This window comes from Ornithodoros turicata, chromosome 9, assembly GCF_037126465.1.
Source record: "Ornithodoros turicata isolate Travis chromosome 9, ASM3712646v1, whole genome shotgun sequence".
Taxonomy (NCBI): domain Eukaryota; kingdom Metazoa; phylum Arthropoda; class Arachnida; order Ixodida; family Argasidae; genus Ornithodoros; species Ornithodoros turicata.
The window spans coordinates 35,107,815-35,112,380 of record NC_088209.1 but is presented as its reverse complement, the minus strand read 5'-3'; positions in this window follow the sequence as shown (position 1 = coordinate 35,112,380).

Sequence of the window (4,566 nt, the reverse complement as noted above, 5' to 3'; positions counted from 1 at the left end):
CGAGACTCGATGTTCGATTAAAGCACATGATAATCAATCAATGCACAGACGAAACTCAGTAATAAATATACATAAAATGTACTGGCCAGCCAGCCAGCCAGAGCAATGTAATGATAAGCGAACAGATGACTGAAAATGGACGAAGCAGACACTTACCAACAGCCGGGAGCAACCTGCGAATTAACGCGGCTCAATGCCCGATTAAAATACATGACAGTCAACTAGTGCACAGATGAAACAGAGTAATTAATGCACACAAAAAGTGCCCGTCAGTCTGGGAAATCTAAAGATAAATAATGCGATAACTAGAATTGGATACAGCACGCACTGTACACTTACCACGTTCCGAAAGCAACCTGCAAATTAACGCGGCTCAATGCTCGAATAAAAAAAAAAAGACAATTAACCAATGCACAGATGAAACTCAGCAATAAATATGAACAAAATGTGCCAGCCAGCCAGATCAATATAACAATATGCGAACAGATGACTGAAAATGGACAAAGCACGTACTGCTCACTTGCCAACACCCGACAGCAGCCTGCGAATTAACGCTGCTCAATGTTCGATTAAAATACATTGTAATCAACCAATGCACAGATAAAACTCAGTAATAAATACACATAATAAGTACCAATCAGCCAGAGGAATCTAATGATAAGTAAAGAAATACGGGAAATGGATGAAGCCTGTACAGTACACTTACCACCATCCGAGAACCACTTGCGCATTAACGCGGCTGAATGCTCGATTAATATACATTATAATCAACCAATGCACAGATGAAACTGAGTAATAAATAAGACATAAAAAGTGCCAACTAGCCAGAGAAGTATAACGATAAGTAAAAGATAATAGAAATGGATGAAGCATCTGTACTGTACACTTACCACCATCCGAGAAAGACCTGCGAATTAACGCGACTGAATGCTCGATGTAACTACATTATAATCAACCAACGCACAAAAGCTTACCAATGTCCAGAAAAATAAAACAATGGAAAGAACAAGAAACAGAAGCTTCTAGCAAGAAATTAGGATGTGTTCAGGGCGTGCTCGAGATATTTTAGTGCCTTTGTTATTACCACACAGCGCCTGTAGTGGTGAGTGGCACATAGAAGACGACTTGCAATGGAGTTTTGGGCTGGCTTCGTGAAGAAGCCAGATTCTGTCAATGAAGAAAAATAAAGGCGAGGAGTGGAAATTTGAATAGCATTGACTGAATTGCAAAATGCAAATAATTAAGCAATACAAACAAAATATTTCACAGCTTCAGGTTGTTTCACCAGACCACTGCGGACTAAATCTCGTGAGTTCAGAATCCTCCGGAATTGATGCCATTGCAATCCATGTGCCTCACACTGTTTCCTCCCAAGATATATTGTTTCTTTATGTGGCGCTGAAGTACCACACTATTAATTTCTATTTGCGAGACAGTATGACCGCACCTCACATGGCCTCACGCACTGTGCAGTGCACAATCTGCCACAGTCTGGCAACATTGCTCGTCCAAGGTCAATTTGACGCTGATGCTAAGAGACAGACTACGGAGCTTGTGGTGATGTCATCTACTGCGGAAGAATCCGAAACTATGAAGTTTTGCGGGTTCCTTTGGAAAAGAAAATTCGTGAAAGCACAAAATTGTCACTGAAGTCCTATGTATTTTGTCAAAAAAAAAAAAAAAAAACCTGATCCTTTTTATTTCTTTCTTCTTCTTTTTCTTTTACTTGTTTACTTTATTTATTTTTATTTATTTATTTTTCACCCAAAGTATGTGGGACGCGTCCATGAGGTACAATCGCTGTTAACCAATCACAGAAGATGCGCTTTTTAAAGGCATGCTCACATCTCAGTAACCTTCCTGTTCACAATTCCGGTCAGCGGCGTAGCCAGAGACGGTGGAGGGGCACAAGGGTGCAGTGCCGAGAAAAGCTTTGTAGCATACGCCTCTGTGCTACTTTTGTGGCAATAACCGCCTTTTCCCTTCCCATGTTCCTTATTCTTGTTACCAGCTGCCTACAACCAGCTGCCTGCAACGAGAAATTTTGTTTAAAAAAAAACTTCATAATTGCCTCGCGACATTATTAGCCACGATTTTTTGTAAAGTTTCAACTTGGTCAATTCTCGTCAGCTGTGCAAACATTGCCGGTTTGTGGGGCTAGAGAAAGTGGCGTTCTCTCCTTTTTTTGGGGAGGGGGGCTGTTTATGCGAGTAGCCGAATTTGTCGTGTGATAAATTCAATTTCTCTCTCTCTCTCTCCCTTTTTTTTTTTTTTTGTAAACATCAACCAACATATTGCAGTCCACTGTGTTGGGTTGGAGGCATACTCTCACCGTGTATCCTGCTAATGAAGTGTACCGACTGCAATGAACTAAGTCTAGCCACTTCATTTGTCTGCAGAATCCTGTAGAAAAATGATTGTTCGTCCTGGGAGACAAAAACGAAAGAAACAACTTTCACTACGAGGTGTTATTTTTCAGTTCGACTTAAGCCTAATTACAAATCCTACAGCCGTATCAAACATCTCGTATTATGTCACCAGTCTGTCAGTCTCAGGAGGGCAACACAGAAATATCGTACATAAATCCTTTCCACATCAATAAAATGTTGTGAAGCTCACCTATCACACGCCGCGTACACCCAAGAAGCGCAGGTGTCGTCTGCATTGTACCGCTATCCGTCCTAGCCTGTCGTCTGCGACGGGGTCCGCTGTATTATATCGGGTAACACCAGAAGTGACTTACAGACGGGTACCACAGTCTCATTTATGTCTACCCAACAGTACAGCTGTTATATTTTATGCCATATTTATTTTGTAAATTGGAAAAGCTTAGCACTGGCATCGGTATCGAAGCTGAGCGAAACCGAAACTGTAATAGTCTTGTGTTTGCTCGCGAGAATGCGCTCAGCAGCTGACTCTTGGTTGTACTCACTTGCCAATCGGAGTATACATGCCATCACATCAGCTAGCAGAATCAGAAAGTCTGACAAATTGCATTTGGTACCAGGCGCCCATACGCGAGCAGCATGCGTGCGCGGTTTGGTATGGTTTGGATGTGAAACGTCAGCGAATGTAGCAAAACTGACCTTCACAACTGCAAGACATCTGTTGCATTACACTCGTGTTAAACTGTTCTGAAACGTGCTTGGTTATTTTTATGTTACGTTGCCAGAATAAAAAGACATTCGTGTTTTCTTATGTTTTTGTCAAAATTGGGCAATACCGTGCGAAAGAGCAGGCTTTACACACTGATAATGACATCTTTTGTTACTTATTCATCTACCATTAGCGTGCTCCCAATGATTTTGCAATTCTATGAATGCAATGTTGCATTCATAGAATGGGCTGTCTCCCGCTCTGCTGGCCCAGATGCATCAGAGTTTGGGAACAAACACAACAACTGCAGAAGCACATAGTGCGATGTGATGAGTAAAGCAATGACACAAGTCCAATTTGCAATCGAAGAAATATCTGTTACTATTCATGTTCTGCCTTCTTTTCCAAAATAACCGTCTATTGCTTTCCCATTTCTTCCCATATCCAACAGATAGTCGAGTGATATTCAAGCTCTAGCTCACTGCACTAACAACACTGAGGCAAATTCCACAAAGTTATGAAGGTGCAGAAGCCACTTCACTCAGATCACATCACAAGAGCTGCACACACATACACACAAACAAACAAACAAACAAAAACTTCCATTTTGGGCTAAGTTGCTACAGATGCCATCCGGGAGGCTACTGCAGAGGAAAGTGGCAATTACCTCCTAGAAACTTTCTCTAGGGGTCAAGGGGATCTCAAAATAGGTCTTATGTGACACGATTATTGTGTGGACAGGAGAAGGGTCAAGAGGTGGACTGACAGAAGGTGTGCTTCCTGGTTCTTCAAAACCAGTAGCTGTTGCGTTGATAGCAGGTTGTCAAGGGGATAGTCTCTCGTTTGAGTGAACAAGTTTGAGGCAGACCAGCAACATGTTGGTGGACCAGAATACTAACAAAATATTTTGTGTGTGCACGTGAGGAGCATCATATACGAGAAACTCATGTTAATGCATATTCATATTAAATCAGTCATATGAATGCACAGCACTGACCTGCTATTACAGAAAACACAAGGACATTGTAAGAGATACACACAACACTTGACAAAAGTGCCAGAAATTTGAAAATGTTCTTACTCATTGTCACAGGATACTGCAGAAACGATGCTGGGATGTGTGGCCATCCTGATGATGAGTAAGAAGACAAAGGAGGAGGACAAAATGAAGGAGAGAGAGAGTGTGTGCTTTCATTAAGGGTCAAGCCTGTTTGTTGTGGCTCCTCTGTATTTAGTGAGCGCTGTATTTCATTCAATGTGTGTCCGCGTACAAGATTCCGTTGAGGTAGGAAACACAAATCATTCCCTCAGCCAGCAAAGGGTTTAGCACCTCATTACCTTTGTTCGCTTTAACCCTTACAGCATCAATGCACCAGACAAGATGATTGCAGTATTCGTTTACAAAGCGTTTATCTGTGCAGTTGCTTTTATTTCATGCTAACAGATACCACCAGATACGTACAACTGAAG